We start from the raw sequence: 18561 nt of genomic DNA on the forward strand, positions 1-18561 counted from the left end.
TATTTTAATTGTCAGCACCCATTATGTTCACATCGCTCATTGATGTATTTTATAAAGAAATGCATGTGCGCAAAGGGACTGTGTTGAAAAATATTTCTGCATGCAAGCCAAAAGGTTTTTACCATCCACAGCAAATGTAGTTTCAATGTTGTATGTTATATAAATACATATTGATTTATTAACTGTTTTACACTGAACAATAAATATATTAATAAATATTTATTGCTATCTGCAACTTGGGCAAGATAACACTCAAGGACTTGGAACCTGTGGTACATTACCCCATGTAAGGTTTGGATAATATCATTCATTTTGAGGGTCTGATGTAACCCCGATGGATTTTAGTTTTTAGTTTCAACCACTTTTAAAATAGTTCAGTTTGAATTTCTGTTTGTGAGACAATGGGCAGTCAACAATGGTAAGGGGTACTTTACAAGTGGCAGCTGTTGCTTGTGAGAAGTTACACTCAATGGCTTTATGAATTTAAGTTGCTTCAGAGTCTGAATTCAGCAGCTCTATGGATGACAAGGAGCACCGGCGAGGAGCAATTCATGTCATGCGAATAGGCCAGCACACAGTTCACATGCAGCGTGCCTGAATCCCCACCCCGCAGGCATCTGACTCGCTGGAGTACATTCACATTCAAAGCTTGACAAGCTGGAATAGTTTTTAAGTGCTCCACTCGGCACAGGCCGTCATTCCAGCCAAGAAGGTGGCAGCTATAAGATCAACTCAACAGTTCCTGGATGCTGACATTGATCAAAAGATGGACGCCGTTGAGAAGAGGAGGGACACCAACTTGCCCAGGGTGGGATGGAGACTCAAAACCATAATCCTAAATGAGGCCTGAGATGAGGTGACAGAGACTATGAGTGCTGATAGCCTACTAAGAGGCCTGGCATTCAATGACACAAGAAGATGAACGACCTCCTATGAGCGGTTCGGGTGACTAACCACCTCTGTGCCTCACTCTTCGTCCTTCAATCCTCACAACTGCCCCTACTCCCCTAGAGGCCAACAACATCCCACATGCTTGCATCTCCTTTATAATCCATGGGTGGCATGACACGGTGGCACAGTGGTTAGCACTGTTGCTCACAGTGCCAGAGACACGGGTTCAATTCTGACCTTGGTTGACTGTGTGGAGTTTGTACATTCTCCCCATGTCTGCGTAGGTTTCCTCCGGATGCTCCGGTTTCCTTCTATAATCCAAACATGTGCAGGTTAGGTGGATTGGTCATGATAAATTGCCCCTTAGTGTCCAAAGGTTAGGTGGGGTTACGAGGTTAGGGAGGGAAATGGCCATAAGTAGGGTGCTCTTTCAGAGAGTCGATGCAGGCTCGATGGGCTGAATGGCCCCCTCTGCACTGTATGGATTCTATGAACCCACCCACCACAAACCCCCACACATGCCTTGTCCTCTTTGGCCAGTAGACAGCTACCAGCTACGAACTGCTCCTTAAAACTCATGTCCCAGCTTCTCACTATGTCCTCTGTGTGACCCCAAAGGGTAAAGTGGGCCATAATCGCCGGTAGCACCAGAAGACGGGAGGGGCTATCCCAGATATTCGGATCCAGGCCCCCCATAAGGAAAGGGCCCTGCAATTCACCAAGGAGATGGCAGTTGCAGGAATGGAGTTGCGCATGCGCCAAAGAAGTGGGAATCCAATGCAATGCAACCTTAGCTGCAGTGTGATGTGGAACCCAGGTTCTACACATAGGTTGTAACTGGGAGCTGGCCATGTTTCCTGGCAGGGGACGGGATGGATGGGTTCAAACCATCCTCAGGGGTGAGCTAGCTGATAGTGTCACTGGCAAGGCACTCTGGGAGGTGCAATGTGCCAGGAAGGGTTCCAGCAGCGCCGATGCATGTGCCCTTAGTTTGGGGTGAACGCTGCTGTGGGGCTGCACTTTGAAGGAATGCACAGAGGAGTGCCAACACCTGGTAGGTTAGCAATTGAGCATGGCCTTGCCCATCTCTTGATGATATTCTGGGATATGAGGGTGTCCAGATGGGCGGCTCGTGGGTTACCACATGACCACAAGCCCTGAGAATATTGCCAGATTCTGTGAGCAGTCAGCAGTTTCAACAACTAGGAACCTGTAAGTTGTATCTAGGGGGTGGGTTTAAATGAATGTAGCAGCAATGGGATGTCTTAGCCAGGGTACCCTACTTCTGAGGGGGACACTCCAAGTCCACACACTTTCCACCAAGCCATTGACCGCTGGGGTCCAGGCTTACAACCCTCCAGCAAGCCGAAAATATTTCAAAGGTTTGCTTACCTCTTTGCTCCCCACCAACGACCATGGCACCCTGGCCCTGCTTGTAAATAATAATAATAATAATAACCTTTTATTGTCACAAGTATGAAGTTACTGTGGAAATCCTCACTTCTACCAAATCACATCTGCGTGACTTCTGGCTGTGAGGTGTGGAGCATAATGGAGGGGGTAGAGAATCGGGCTTCCAGCCTCTTAATCATATTTAAATACATGCAAATCATGGTCTTGCATTGTGTCACTGGGGCAGGTAGCTCGCTGCCACCACCGGTGGTGCATCGGAGTATCGCAATGGGTTTGGCGTCTGGAACCATTCCCATTTTCCGTGGCCGTTCCATTCTCCACCCAATCGGGAATCCTGATCGTGGCGTAGGGAAGTGGAGAATCCACCCCTCTATGTTTAAACAAAACCAATTAATTTAACTGATTAACCTTATGTGTATTAGAGGAAAACATTTATTTTTTTATGACATTATGGTAGGAAGTATTTTAACATTTATCGTTAATGTTTCTGTATCTGAAGGATGGGGTATTTGTTTATAATAGAAACAATGGAGAGCTAGGAAACAAGGGATGGACATTTGTCTTTAGTCTACATGACTCCAGTTAAAAAGATGGGGTGATGAAAGATGCCTTGTACCCTAAGCAATGGGAGAGGTGAATTTGTACTGTTTCCAAATAAGGAATTCCAGAATAATCAGAAGTGTGGATAAAAGTTGAAAAATTGGAGTTTTTGTTTGCACAGAGTTACCATGGCTTCTGGGGTGTGATTCTTCTAGATAGTTCATCGTCACTACAAAGACAGAGAAGAGAAATTCGTGTTAGCAACGCTCAAGAAATTTGAGGAACTTGAGGCGTAAGGATCTTCCACGTTTTCTTCAATGGTGTTTGTTAAGTATATGTAAAATCTTGCTCAATAAATTCTCCTTGATTCATAAATACTAGTTATTTATACCTTGTTAGGTCAAACAGAACCTTAGTGAGGAACCTTGGGCGAAATTCACCGACCCCCCGCCGGGTCGGAGAATCGCCGGGGGCTGGCGTGAATCCCGCCCCCGCCGGTTGCCGAAGTCTCCGGCACCTGAGATTCGGCAGGGGTGGGAATCGCGCCGTGCCGGTTGGCGGGCCCCCCCGCTCGATTCTCCGGCCCGGATGGGCCGAAGTCCCACCGCTAAAATGCCTGTCCCGCTGGCGTAAATTGAACCACCTACCTTATGGCGCGGGCGGGCTCCGGGGTCCTGGGGGGGGGGGGGCGATCTGGCCCCGGGGGTGCCCCCACGGTGGCCTGGTCCGCGAAAAGGGCCCACCGATCCACGGGCGGGCCTGTGCCGTGGGGGCACTCTTTCCCTTCCGCCTCCACCACGGTCTCCACCATGGCGGAGGTGGAAGAGATTCCCTCCACTGCGCATGCGTGGGAAGCTGTCAGCGGCCGCTGACACTCCCGCGCATGCACCGCCCGGAGATGTCATTTCCGCGCCAGCTGGCGGGGCACCAAAGGCCTTTTCCGCCAGCTGGCGGGGCGGAAATTCGTCCGGCGCCGGCCTAGCTCCTCAATGTTGGGGCTCGGCCCCCAAAGATGCGGAGCATTCCGTAACTTTGGGGCGGCGTGATGCCCGTCTGATTTGCGCCGTTTTGGGCGCCAGTCGGCGGACATCGCGCCCTTTCCGGAGAATTTTGCCCCTTATGTTAGAAATTAAGAATTCAGACCTTTACAGAGTTTAATTAAAAGGGTTTTATACCTGGAAACCCTAAAATCTCCATTGGTCTTATGCCAAAGTTATAGTGATAAGCAAAGTCATGTGGAAATTCAACCCTGACCCCGCCACACGGTCTTTTAAAATTTATTAATGGGAGTGGGCATCGCAGGCTGGGCCAGCATTTATTGTCCATCCCAATTGCCCTTGAGCGGGCAGTTAAACGTCAACCACATTGCTGTGTGTTTGGAGTCACATTTAGGCCAGGCCAGGTAAGGACGGCAGATTTCCTGAAAGGACATTAGTGAACCAGATGGGTTTTTACAACAATCGACAATGGTTTCATGGTCATCATTAGACTTTTAATGCCAGATTCTTTTCACTGAATTCAAATTTCACCATCAGCAGAAGCGGGATTTGAACCTGGGTCCCCAGAGCAATACTCTGGGTCTCTGGTTTAATAGTCCAGTGACAATACCACTATGACACTGTCTCCCCAAGAGGAATGATGCGGGGCCAGGATTTAATGGAATCCACCTAAGCAGGCTAGATGGCAGGCAGGCCCTCATAAAGGCAGCCTATTCCAAGAGTTACATCAAATTTTTTTACAGTGCAGAAGGAGGCCATTCGGCCCATCGAGTCTGCACGGGCTCTTAGAAAGAGCACCCCACCCAAGGTCCACACCTCCACCCTATCCCCATAACCCAGTAACCCCAACCAACACTTAGGGCAATTTTGGACACTAAGGGCAATTTATCATGGCCAATCCACCTAACCTGCACATCTTTGGACTGTGGGAGGAAACCGGAGCACCCGGAGGAAACCCACTATAGAGTTACCCCTATTTAATCAGCAGCAGCAATGGGCTAACATGAATCATAGGCCAATTATGTTGCTTATTGAGCCTAAGGTTCATCACAGGACGGTCCTCCTTTCAAGGTATAAGGCATGCTAAGAACTACTCCATGTCCTTGCATCGGAATACCATCACCCTCACCCCGGTGACCCCGCTCCCTGAAACCCCAAACCCACCCTCCTCACATTTCTCTAGGGATTCAGCCATGATCGTTACCAAGAGTGACCACCACTCCTGGTGGCACTGCCTGCAATGTATTGTTGCCTGCACTCGGGGGCCAGATTTCTGCCCAACTATAGGCATAAATCTGTGGGTGGCCCAACACTCCCCATTTAGATGCCGCATTGCATTTAAAATAGCATCAGCTGCCCTTGGAAAGGTTGCAGTAGTTTCCCACCAGTACTTTTACTGGCGGGCTGAATCCATTTCACTTGCACCAAATTCTGCCTGAGCAAGGGGGAAGTACAGAAAATAGAGGAAGCGATTAATTAGGATGAGATCTCAGTAGAGCATGTGTAATAATTTGCAACAAAATGAGCCAAATCCCTTGTCTTGTTTTAACATTATTTTGTTCTCATGCCCTTGGACATCTATTGACCAGGTTTAGCAGTGTCAATAGAAATTATGGAACAGTTCCATTGGCCACATACCTGACTGGATAATGTGTCATTCAGTTCACAATACCAAATCAATACATTCAATATTGCTGAGAAAGAGTCATGCTGTCAAAGCTTTTTTTTAAATCTTGCACTCCTCAGAATAGATGCAAGAATTCCAGATTTCAAAAAGAGCAACAATTTATACTGCATAATAAAAGGGAGTTGAATGGCTGCAAGACAAATCTGATTGGTTGAGTTGTTGCCATGGGAACCCAAGTTAGTGGGCGGGATTTTCCACTCCCGCGCCGAAGTGCCCACGCCATCATGAACGCTGTTGAGGTTCACGACGGCGCAAAACGGCCCCTATCCAGACCGATTCAGGGCCCGATAATGGGCTAGGCGCGGGGCCGCGTCATTTACACGCGCCAGGCCTTGTCGGCACGTAAAGGCGGCGCCGCATACATGACGTGGCCGGCGGCGCATATCTGCCGTCACCCGCGCATGCGCAGGTTGGCCGGCGTCAATCCGCGCATGCGTGGTTGCCGTCCTCTCCGAGTCCGCCCCGCAAGAAGATGTCAGATGGATCTTGCGGGGCTGCGGAAGAAAGGCGGTCCTCCTTCAGAGAGGACGGCCCGACGATCGGTGGGCACCGATCACGGGCCAGATCCCATTTGAGGATCCCCCGGTGCAGGATCCCCCCCGCCCCCGCCCCCCGCAGGCCACCCCCCCAGCGTTCCTGCGCTGTTCCCGCCGGCAGCGGCCAGGTGTAGACGGCTCCGGGGGGAACCCGCCGTTTTGGCCTGGCCGCTCGGCCCATCCGGGCCTGAGAATAGCAGGGGTGCCGAAGAATCGCCATTTTGGGTGTCTCGGGCGATTCTCCGGCCTGCGCCGCGGGGAACTCGGCGGGGCCATTCTCGCCGCTTGGGAGAATTGCGGGAGGGCGTCGGACCGGCGTCGCGGGAAAATTCAGCGATCCAGGCGATTTTCCCAACCGGCGCAGGAGTGGAGAATCCCGCCCAGTGTCTGCGGATTTCTCCTCAGAATCCCTCAGATAATTGACACATGAGCGTTTCCAAATGCACTCCCAAAATCACACTATAAAATCTTCTCTCACAATAATACTTTCCTTTAAAAGTTTGAATTTCAAAATCCAGTCCTGGTTTTCCAAATGACACTGTTAAACAAAGCTCCCCTCCACATTTAACAGTAAATTCAGTCCAGGATTTTACACCACTCTCTTTAGGATGTCCGGGTGGGACTCTCTCAGCCCAGGCCGGGCCGGAGAATCGGCGGGACAGGTGCGAATAGCACAACGCCCGTCCGCCGATTCCCCGGAGAGTGGAGAAATGGCACCATTGGCACCGGCGCGGTCGGCGGGGCGCCGGAGCCCCCCCCCCCGGTGATTCTCCACCCAGGATGGGCCGAGCGGCCACACAAAAAATCCAAGGCCCACCGGCGCCGTTCATGTGTGCTCGTACCCAGTGGGACCTTGGCGTGCATGCATCCGGGGGTGGCCTGGTGGGTGGGGAGAGGGGTCCGACCCCGGGAGGGGCCTCTGCAGTGGCCTGGCCCGGGATTGGGCCTACTGATCGACGGGCCGGCCTCTCGGACTGAGGACCTCTTTTGTTCCGCGTCGGTCCCTGTAGCCCTACGCCATGTTGCGCCGGGGCCGGCACGGAGAAGGGAGCCACTGTGTATGTGCACATTGCCGCCGGTCCCACTGCGCATGTGTTGACCTGACGACCAATCAACACCCTTTTTTCAGGCAGTATAAATTGCTGCTCCCTTTGAAATTTGGCATTCTTGCATCTGTACTGATGAGTGTAAGATGAAAAGCTTCAACAGCATGTTTCGTTTTTTAGTAATACTGCCAAGGGACATTCAATATTGTATCTGAAATAAAACTACAAAAACAATGTGCATTTATATAGTTTGTTTACTGCATCAAATTAGCCCAAGGCATTCCATAGATATCTTAATCAAATAAAATTTAACACTGGAGATGTTAGGGCAGATTTCAGGGAGATATTCGGGCAGTTAACCAAAATTTAAGTTGCTTAAATATATTTAAGGAGTGTCTTAAATGAGCAAAGTAATATAAAGAGACAGAGAGCTATAGGGAGGGAATTCAAGCGCTTAGGGCGTATGCAGTTGAAGGTATAACGGCCAATGGGTTGGAGCAACAAAAATTATAAATGCGGGAGAGGCCAGAACTGGAGGAGTGCAGAATCTAGGAGGGATGTGCGTCTGCAGGGATTTACAGTTGTGGAGACAGGCAAGCCCATGGAACGATCTCAAGACAAGATGAGAATTTTAAAATTAAAGTGCTGCTTAATGTGAAGCCAACGTTAGTCAGCGAGCACAGGGATGATGGGTGTACAGGACAGTTCAGAACATGGCAGAAATGGCTCAGAATACCCTGGAGGTCCACCATCATCTAAAAAGAGGAAAGGTTGGGAACCTTTATCAGAACTGCAGCATTAGAGAATGTTCAGTTCAATAAAAATATTTTGGCCCATAATTTGCTATAGGAATAAATCTAACAAGCATCTTTTAGAATTGCACATTTAGGTTTTTAAATTTTATTTGGAATGCCAGTTACTGAAAATACAAGTTTATAGTACAGATGTGCTAGACACTCACTGGTTTTAGAACAATAAAGCAGTTCTTTACTTCAGCTGCGAGCAAGAGAGAGAGAGCAAGAGGAGACTGTCCTTTCCACTTCCAAGGTCTGATCACTTCTGACCAACTCTCTCAGAAAGCATCACACAGGAACCAACCATTGACTACAGAAAGAAAAATAAAGAGAGAAGAATAAGTGAATGAAGAGAGAGATTATCACATCCTTAAAAGGATGCTTACATGGAATTTGACAAGACATAACACTTTGTGACAAGTTTAGTTTGTACCTATTGCATAAATATATCAATGTCACACTGTTCAATGCATTTAAAAGGTGAGCCAGAAGGCGCAATACCCATTTTGATATTGTAAAACTAATGACAGAGTGCGGCAACTCAAACACCAATTTCTGGAGTTCCATGTTTACTTATGCATTGTCCCTTGCTAAAGTTGCCGTAACATGAGCACATAAATAATGGAGGGTGCCATTAATGTACTTCAACAGAATAATACAGTGGCTTGAAGGATTAGATTGTGACACAATGTTGTGTAAAATTGTTTTGTATTCCATTGAATTTAGAAGGCTGGGGGATGATCTAATTGAGGTCTACAAGATGGTAGAGAGAGTTGGTAGGGATGATACGTGGAAGCCATTTCCTCTAGGGGAGGAATCCAAAACATAAGTGCACAATCTTAAAATTCTAACATGACCAAAAATTAAATTAAGAAGCACTTTCTAACGAAAATATAGGGCGGGATTCTCTGACCCCACACCGGGTCGGAGAATCGCCGGGGGCTTGCGTGAATCCCGCCCCCGCCGTGTCCCAAAGTTTCCGTCACCAGAGATTCGGCGGGGGCGGGAATCGCGCCACACCGGTCGGCGGGGGTGGGAATCGCACCGCGCCGGTCGGCGGGCCCACCCCCACCGATTCTCCGGCCCGCGATGGAATGCCTGTCCCGCCAGCGTGGATTAAACCACCTTTTGCATGGCGGGACAAGGCGGCGCGGGCAGGCTCCGGGGTCCTGGGGGGGGGGGGGGGGGCGCGGGGCGATCTACCCTGGGGGGTGCCCCCACGGTAGCCTTGCCCGCGATCGGGGCCCACCGATCCGTGGGCGGGCCTATGCCGTGGGGGCACTCTTTTTTTTACGCCTTCGCCATGGTCGTCACTATGGCAGAGGCGAAAGAGACCCCCTCCCCTGCGCATGCACGGGGATGACGTCAGCAGCTGCTGACGCTCCTGCGCATGCGCCGACCCGCGTTGCCCGGCGTAGACCTTACGGCCCCAACTGGTGTGGCGCCAAAGGCCTTTCCCGCCAGCCGGTGGAGCGCAAACCAGTCCGGCGCGGGCCTAGCCCCTCAACGTGCGGGCTTGGCCCCTAAAGGTGCGGAGACTTCCGCAGCTTTGGGGCGGCCCGACGCCGGAGTCATTCCCGCCATTCCATTACGGCGGAACCCCCCGCCCCGCCGGGTAGGAGAGAATCCCACCCCTGGAATGTTTTTCACGAAATTAGATTGATACACGATTAGGCAGCACGGTAGCCTTGTGGATAGCACAATTGCTTCACAGCTCCAGGGTCCCAGGTTCGATTCTGGCTTGGGTCACTGTCTGTGCGGAGTCTGCACATCCTCCCCGTGTGTGCGTGGGTTTCCTCCGGGTGCTCCGGTTTCCTCCCACAGTCCAAAGATGTGCGGGTTAGGTTGATTGGCCATGATAAATTGCCCATAGTGTCCAAAATTGCCCTTAGTGTTGGGTGGGGTTACTGGGTTATGGGGATAGGGTGGCGGTGTTGACCTTGGGTAGGGTGCTCTTGCCAAGAGCCGGTGCAGACTCGATGGGCTGAATGGCCTCCTTCTGCTCTGTAAATTCTATGATAATCTATGATAAAGCTTTATTGGGAGGGTTACTTTAATAAGGACACGGGGAGTCCACAGAAAGTAAAATAAAGAAACATAGTTTTATTTACAACATGATAGATGTGCTGTCCTAGGTCGCTACCAGGTTCCTGTTCCGTTCGGTGCCTTACTGGCCAACCTTTTATACCGAGGTTAATAGAGATCCTCTGCCCCTAGCAAGGAAGCTCGTACTTCACATAGGACACGAATGTAAATCATTCACACCCTGTAGGCACCTTGCGGGCTTTTACATTCCTTCCTCCCAAATTCCTTATCAATGACTGATGAGGCGGAGAAGGAGGAGCAATTGGAGGGCGTTGTTATCTTTTGGCCCTGGCAAGTCATCATTGAGCTTATGCGCTGGACTGATCGGTGTCTACCGCTCTGGTGAATGCGTCTCCGGCAAGAACACAGTCGCGGATGATCAGCGGGAGGTGACTGATCGGCGTCCAAGACATTGTGGGCAGGATTGTCTGATTGCCAACGTCGAAATCGCGTTCGGCGATTGACCAGAGAATCTGTGTTTACACCGAAATCGGGGGCGCCGCTGTTTTTCAGAAGCTCCACCCCCTCAAAAACGTCATAATCGCTGAGTACACCACATGCCGTGGGGACGGCCTCAGGACCTCACCCGATGTCCCACCCCCGATGGGCCGACTTCCCGACGACGTGGAAGTCTGAGTATTGCTCTGAGTATTCGTCAACCTCAAGTGGCAGCTGCGGACTGTGTCCTGCGCCGTCACAGTCAGGGGTGGGGGGAGGCCGTTCCGCTGGCAGAGGGGGCTTCGATGGGGACAGGGCAGACTGGTGAGGGGTGGTCCAGGGGTGGCGAGGAGGGTTATGGGGGGGCACTATATGGCAGGCAGGCGCGGCCGCGGACCCGGCTATTCTGCGTCCATATCCGCAGGTAAAACCTAGCCCCATAAGTCTGCTTCTTCTTTTCAGAGTTTGAAGGTACAACATCAGGCATGTCGGCGTCACGAGAGATTCGAAGCATCATAGCAGACATGTTCACCAAAAAAGACTGAGGATCCAGCACAGGTTTCCTTTGAGAAAACAAGGGAGCATCCTTTGTGAGCGAATGTGATCCAAATGCCATCGCATCAGTTGTCCCCCAGGACCCGCTCTTGGTAAGAAACTGGTCTGGTTTGGCGAACGACAATTCCAGCCAGCAAGAACCGTTGTTGCAGTTACGAGCGAATACCATGTCGTCAGGTGCGAAGTGTCGAAGAGGTCGGTGTCATACAGGGCAAGACTCTTGCAAATCTTGGATATGGCGCACCTTTGCGCCGAAGTCCGGGATAACCAAACTCAGTCGTGTACGAAGTCTGCAACCCATTAACATCTCAGGAACCCCAGTTACTGCGTGCAGTGTGGTCCTGTATGAGATCAAAAATCTTGCTAGCCTGATGTCCATCGAGTTTGAATTGTCTTTCTTTAGCCCTCTCTGCCAAGCCATTCGATGCCGGATGGTATGAGGCAGTGCAGATAGGGTGCATCCTGTTGCTTTTCATAAAAGTGACAAATTCATCACTCGTAAAGAAGCCCTGTTATCTGTCAAATGCAACTCATGGATTCCATGGGTGGAAAAAGAAATATGCAATCACTTGACGGTCACCCGGGAGTAACTCACTTTGAGTGGGCGTCCACCAGGATGAAAACCATCGAACCGAAGAATGGTCCTACGATATTGGTGTGTACGTGAGCCCAGGGGCATCCTGGCCACTCCCAAATGGGGACGGGTGCCACCGCAGGAAACCTCTGGTGCTCTTGACAGATGGATTGGATTTGTTTATTGTCACGTGTACCGAGGTACAGTGAAAAGTGTTTTTCTGTGAGCAGCTCAATGGGTTATTAAGTACATGAACAGAAAATAAAATAAAAGAAATACATAATAGGGCAACACAAGGTACACAATGTAACTACATAAACACCGGCAGCAGATGAAGCATACAGGGGTGTAGAGTTAATGAGGTCAGTCCATAAGATTGTCGTTTAGGAGTCTGGTAACAGTGGGGAAGAAGCTGTTTTTGAGTCTGTTCGTGCCTGTTCTCAGACTTCTGTATCTCCTGCCCGATGAAAGATGTTGGAAGAGTGAGTAAGCCGGGTGGGAGGGGTCTTTGATTATGCTGCCCGCTTTCCCCAGGCAGCGGGAGATGTAGATGAAGTCAATGGATGGGAGGCAGGTTTATGTGATGGATTGGGCTGTGTTCACGACTCTCTGAAGTTTCTTGTGGTCCTGGGCCAAGCAGTTGCCATACCAGGCTGTGATGCAGCCAGATAGAATGCTTTCTGTGGTGCATCTGTAAAAGTTGGTAAGAGTTAGTGTGGACCTGCTGGATTTCCTCAGTTTCCGAAGGAAGTATAGGCACTGTTATGCTTTCTTGGTGGTAACATCGACGTGAGTGGACCAGGACAGATTTTTGGAGATATGTACCCCAAACCCGACCACCAGACGTACCCACTTGCCAGCATTTTCATTTGGGCACTCCAGGGTGCCCATTTTGAAGGCCCTTCAACAGAATTACCTGGCCCTTCACCGGAACAACAACCATAGTGCCGCATAGGGAGATACCATCTTCCACTGTCAGCTCCAAAAACTTTGAGGAGGAAGCTTTCAACTCCCGTGGTAGACGTCAATGCTGGCCACCATATAGCACCAAATGCCGCACATTGGCAAGGAAGCGGTCGGTTTGCATCCAGTCACAAATACACAATGCAGTGACTGGCAAGTAATCCATTAAATTCAGTTTAGCAACTACTTCACCCGCCGCAAAGGGGTTTGCGGATTCAGTCTGTATGGGAGACGGCTCAATGCTACAGCATGCGCAATCTGATTCCCTGGGTGGTGCTCGAAAGTGTATTCATAAACAGCCAATAACAAGACCCAGTGCTGAAACCTCACAGATGCAATTGGCGGGATTGCCTTGTCTTCACAGAAGAGGCCCAGCAATGGCTTGTGATCCGTGAAGATAAAGAAATGACAGCCAAAGACGTACTGTTGAAACTGTTTTACACCAAACAGGACTGCCAAACCTTCCTTTTCTATTTGGACACATGCCTCTTAGCCGCAGCCAACATCCGGGAGGCAAAGGTGATTGGACAGTCATGGCCACTTCATCCGATGAGACAGGTGTGCCACAATCCCATAAGCCGAAGCATCGCACTTGACGTACAATGGTTTAGAAGGGTCGAAATGCATCAACACCCCTGAAGAGGACAACTGCTGTTTCACCTTCCTAAACACCTCATCCTGGGCCTTGCTTCATTCCCAAGGCTGGTGCTTCGTGAGGAGCAAGTGAAGGAAGCCCAGGATGGTTGCCAGATTTGAAATAAATCGGCCATAGCATTTTATGAGTCCAAGAAAAGGTCAGTGGCATCTCGCAGGCCATTTTGATGGTTCTCACTTTCTCGGAGACTAAATATACAAATTTCTTCACGCGAAACACGCACTTTGCGCGGCACAGGCGGACCCCGTACTCTGAAAATTGTTTCAACACCGCCTCGATGTCCTGCAAATGTTCTTGGTCTGTGGTCCCTGTGACTAACACACCGTCTAAGTAAACCAATTCACGCAGGATGTTCTCCCTGTCATAATATACACCAGTATATCATGGTGCATATACACACATACACTGATGGACACACAGCAAGGCCAACCAACACACACAGCACCGCAGTCAATCACCAGTTAGAGCACACTCACTATAAAGACAGGGGGCACCAGGGTTCCTGCTCATTCGGGATACAGCCTCCTACAAGGACAGAGCTTACAGCTTACAGCACAGATCCTCACCATGTGCTGAGTGCATAGACTGGTTAGGACAGGCATAGGTCTTTAGTTTAATCTAACATCGTGTTAACCCACAGTGAAAGGATGTTCAACAGTTTCTAACTTAATAAAATAGTGTTGCACTATTTTAAATGTTGGTGGCCTGTATGTGTTCCATGGATCCAGAGCACCCAACACATCACTCCCTGCAGCGCTGAAAGACTGCGCATGCCGAGAATTCTCCGAACGGGAGCCGCATGTACACGAAGAGTCCCTTGTGTGGATTGATCGTGACATATTTCTGTGATGCTTTATTGAGCTCCAGTTGTAGATAAGCTTTGCTCATGTCCAATTTCATAAATGTACAGCCACCGGCCACTGTTGCATAGAGTGGCAAAGGGTAAGAGTCCAATCTCGGAGCCGTGTTCACCGTCAATTTATAGTCTCCACAGAGGTGAGCTATCTTATCCGGCTTCATGACGGGGACCACCGGCACTAACCAATCAGTGAAGCGCACAGGCCTCCATTTTCTCCGCTAAAGCATAGGGAACTGAGCGACCACGGAAATATCGGGGTTGGGCCTCCAGATCCACCTGGATTTTGGCCACGGCCCCTTTAATGGCACCCAAGCCAGGCTGAAAAACCTCGGGGAATTTGCGCAATACTATACACAGATCGCCAGACCCGACTTGGAGGATATGCTGCCAATCCAACCGCAGCTATTGTAGCCCATCGCAGCCCAACAGGCTGGGGCCATTTCCTTGCACAACAACGAGGCAAAGGTGAACTGATTAGCACCCATAAATCACCGGAGGGTGGACCCCATGATATTCAGTTGTCCCCCTGTGTAAATGGCCAAATGAGCCGCCGTGTCCATAAGACCATAAGACATAGGAGCGGCAGTAAGGCCATTCGGCTCATCGAGTCCACTCCGCCATTCAATCATGGCTGATTTCAACTCCATTTACCCGCTCTCTCTCCATAGCCCTTAATTCCTTGAGAAATCAAGAATTTATCAACTTCTGTCTTAAAGACACTCAACGTTCCGGCCTCCACCGCCCTCTGTGGCAATGAATTCCACAGACCCACCACTCTCTGGCTGAAGAAATTTCTCCTCATCTCTGTTCTAAAGTGACTCCCTGTTATTCTAAGGCTGTGCCCCCGGGTCCTAGTCTCCCCTGCTAATGGAAACAACTTCCCTACATCCACCCTATCTAAGCCATTCATTATCTTGTAAGTTTCTATTAGATCTCCCCTCAACCTCCTAAACTCCAATGAATATAATCCCAGGATCCTCAGACGTTCATCGTATGTTAGGCCTACCATTCCTGGGATCATCCGTGTGAATCTCCGCTGGACCCGCTCCAGTGCCAGTATGTCCTTCCTGAGGTGTGGGGCCCAAAATTGCTCACAGTATTCTAAATGGGGCCTAACTAATGCTTTATAAAGCTTCAGAAGTACATCCCTGCTTTTATATTCCAAGCCTCTTGAGATGAATGACAACATTGCATTTGCTTTCTTAATTACGGACTCAACCTGCAAGTTTACCTTTAGAGAATCCTGGACTAGGACTCCCAAGTCCCTTTGCACTTCAGCATTATGAATTTTGTCACCGTTTAGAAAATAGTCCATGCCTCTGTTCTTTTTTCCAAACTGCAAGACCTCGCACTTGCCCACGTTGAATTTCATCAGCCATTTCTTGGACAAATATGGTGTTCGTGATCAATAAGAGGATTTCTTGATGAATATGAAGATCAAGGCCTTCAACACCATTATCCCAACAAGACTAATAACCAAACTCCACAATCTTGGACTTCACCCCTCGCTGTGCAGCTGGATCCTAGACCAACAGACCGCAATCTGTCAGGATAGGCAACAGCACCTCCTCCACAATGGTCCTCAACACCGGAGTCCCGCAGGGATGTGTGTTCAGTCCTCTACTGCACTCCCTATACACACATGACTGTGTGGCAACATTTAGCTCCAACTCAATCTATAAGTTTGTGGATGATACGACTGTTGTGGGCCGCATCTCAAACAACGACGAATCAGATCACAGGAGGTTGCATGGTGCCCCGAAAACAACCTCTTCTAAATGTTGGAAAGGCCAAGGAACTGATCATCAACTTCAGGAAGCGCAGCACGACACACACTTCCATCTGCATCAATGGTTCCAAAGTGGAGATGGTCGATAGCTTTAAGGTCCTGGGGGTCACCATCACCCACAGTCTGTCCTGGTCCACTCACGTTAATGCAACAGTCAAGAAAGCCCAACAACGTCTCTACTTCCTGCACAAGCAAAAGAAATTTGGCATGTTTGCATCGACTCTCACAAACTTCTACAGATGTGCGATGGAGAGCATCCTATCCGGCTGCATCACAGCCTGGCATGGCAACTGCTCAGTCCAAGATCGCAAGAAACTGCAGACTGTGGTGAACTCAGCCCAATGTATCACACAAACTTGCCACCCCCACATTAATTCTGCATATGCCTCTCGCTGCCTCAGGAAGGCAGACAGCATTATCAGAGACCCCTCCCACACAGGCATTGCCTGCTACCAGACTCTTCCATCAGGCAGAAGGTACAGAAGTCTGAAGACTCGCACATCCAGACATAGGAACAGCTTCTTCCCCACACCTACAAGACTCCTCAACGACTCTCCCTCGGACTGATCTGTTCCCTGTAAGAACACTATTCACGATGCCCTATGCTGCTCTTGCTCATGCATTTGCTTTGTTTTGTTGCCTTTTCTTTTACTCTGTCTTTTCTGTGGCTCTGTTCCAATTATGGCAATCAGTGAGTTTGCCTTTCTTTCTATGTTATCTATGTCTTAATGCTTAGAGTCACCAGGTATCGAATGATACCACCACAAGTTTCAACTGGCTATCTATCAAAGAGCCAAACACCAGTTAGTTAGTTCAAGGTCAAGTGTACTTTATTTACACACAATTAGTCATGCAACATCAACACTACTAGTTAACTACACCTATCAGCTAAGACAACCTGTACTTAACTTTGGGCACCTGGCTTAGGTCAGGAAACAGTGGCCACTGTTCAATTCTGGATCTCTCGAGTTCGAAGGAGTAACTGCTGCTCAGCTGGGCTCATCCATCTGGTAGTGGGCGTTGAACTTGGACTCGCTTCTGGTGTTGCTGCAATTGGTGATGGCCGTGACCGGGGTACCAAGGCCAAGAGGGCACCAAGAGAGAGCGAACATATGGCAAACTCTTCCTTTATACTCGGGGGGCTTTCGCGCTCTTTTGGGCGGTCCTTCAATTTGGGCCTTACTAATTGGGTGATCCCTGATCACTCCGTTCGATTCCTTAGCCAATAAGTGGGCGGGGATCTGGATGGCTGGGAGTGTCCCAAGCGGTCATTGACCCCGTTGTTTGCGTTTCCCTTGAACAGGGAGTGGCGCCGAAATGTCTGGGACTGTCCCGGTTGCTTGAGGACCAGTCCTTTGTTTTGGTGAAGATGGGCCATCAAATGTTAATCTGCCCCATTAAAAGGCTAATTGGACGGAGTTTTGATACCGTCTAGACTTTTTGCTGACAAATATGCATTTCAGGTTCTGAGCCTGTCTGCGTCTTGGCTTGTCCATTTTACCTGCTAGGCTTTGCGAGTTGCTCTGTACCGAGTTGAAAGTGGCCATCCCAGATGGCTACACTCTGTCCTCTTGATCCTCAACGCGAAGCATGAAGGATCACAATACTGGGTCTTCTTTGTTCTCTGAAATGTCGGGCACCCTTAACCAGGGACAGGTTCTACTCTACTCTGTCCTGTGGGTCCAAAAACATTTACTTAATTTTCCCTAAACAACACATGTCTAAGAATTTCTAGGGGGCCATTTAACATTCAGTAAAAGGGGAACCTCTAACTGTCTCTAACTAGACTACTCTCATGCTGCTATTTAACAATCAAAGTACTTATCTTACAATACAAAACAAATCCGACAGCTGCATCACATTTCTTCCTATCACTAACATTCACATACAGAGAAGTAACTTTATTAACAAAACAACAACCGCAGAATTTATTAAGGAAAATGGTTCAGAAAGAGTGTGGGGTTTGCTGGGGTCCGAGGAAGGGGGCTCTAAATGTGTATACTGGAGGGCGGGAGGCTCTCCTCCTCCATTTTCGCAATCTAATAGTCTGAATGACACTGGACGAGGTTCTCACGCCATGTGGGGGTATCGGTGGCTGGGTGTGTGTGTGGTGTAGTGTCAGGGCTGGAGGTGTTGTGTTGGGTAGTCGTGTTCGGGGCCTGTGTGGTGAGGGGGGTAGAGGTGGGTAACGCGCGCAACTGGACTGTTCCAGCGACGATCATGATGCCGATCATCAGGGTCGTCTTCATCTTATTCGGGCTTTCCTTCGCCGACGAGTATCTTTGTATCTTCCTAGGGGAACAAGCATAGTATCTGTTATAATCGTGTTATTTAACATCTCGTATGTCCGTCTGTTTCTCTTTAATTTCAATTTCTCATTATAATCGTCACCATATGTGACTCCCTCGTTTTTTTTTTGACAAACATTTGCGGAGACAATACACGCAAAACAAATTCTGTGTCACAGTGCAAGCACTCTCGCAGCCTGTGGTCGATGGGCTGAGTGGGCAGACAATTTCTCCGTCCTCTGCAAACTTGTTTTTCCAACCAAGTGTTTCTGACATGTAAATAGCATGTGGGGGATAGCAACCGAAGGGTGCCGAGAAGGGCAAAAGTTGTGGCAAAAAGCATTCTTTAAACCACAGGACTAGAAAAGAACAGCAAAAGAGTTTTGAAAACAAGTATCCGACTGGGGCGGTGCGTATGATCCACGGCAGGGCAAGAATGGGTGGGACGCA

Source organism: Scyliorhinus torazame, chromosome 3 (genome assembly GCF_047496885.1).
Source record: "Scyliorhinus torazame isolate Kashiwa2021f chromosome 3, sScyTor2.1, whole genome shotgun sequence".
NCBI classification, from domain to species: domain Eukaryota; kingdom Metazoa; phylum Chordata; class Chondrichthyes; order Carcharhiniformes; family Scyliorhinidae; genus Scyliorhinus; species Scyliorhinus torazame.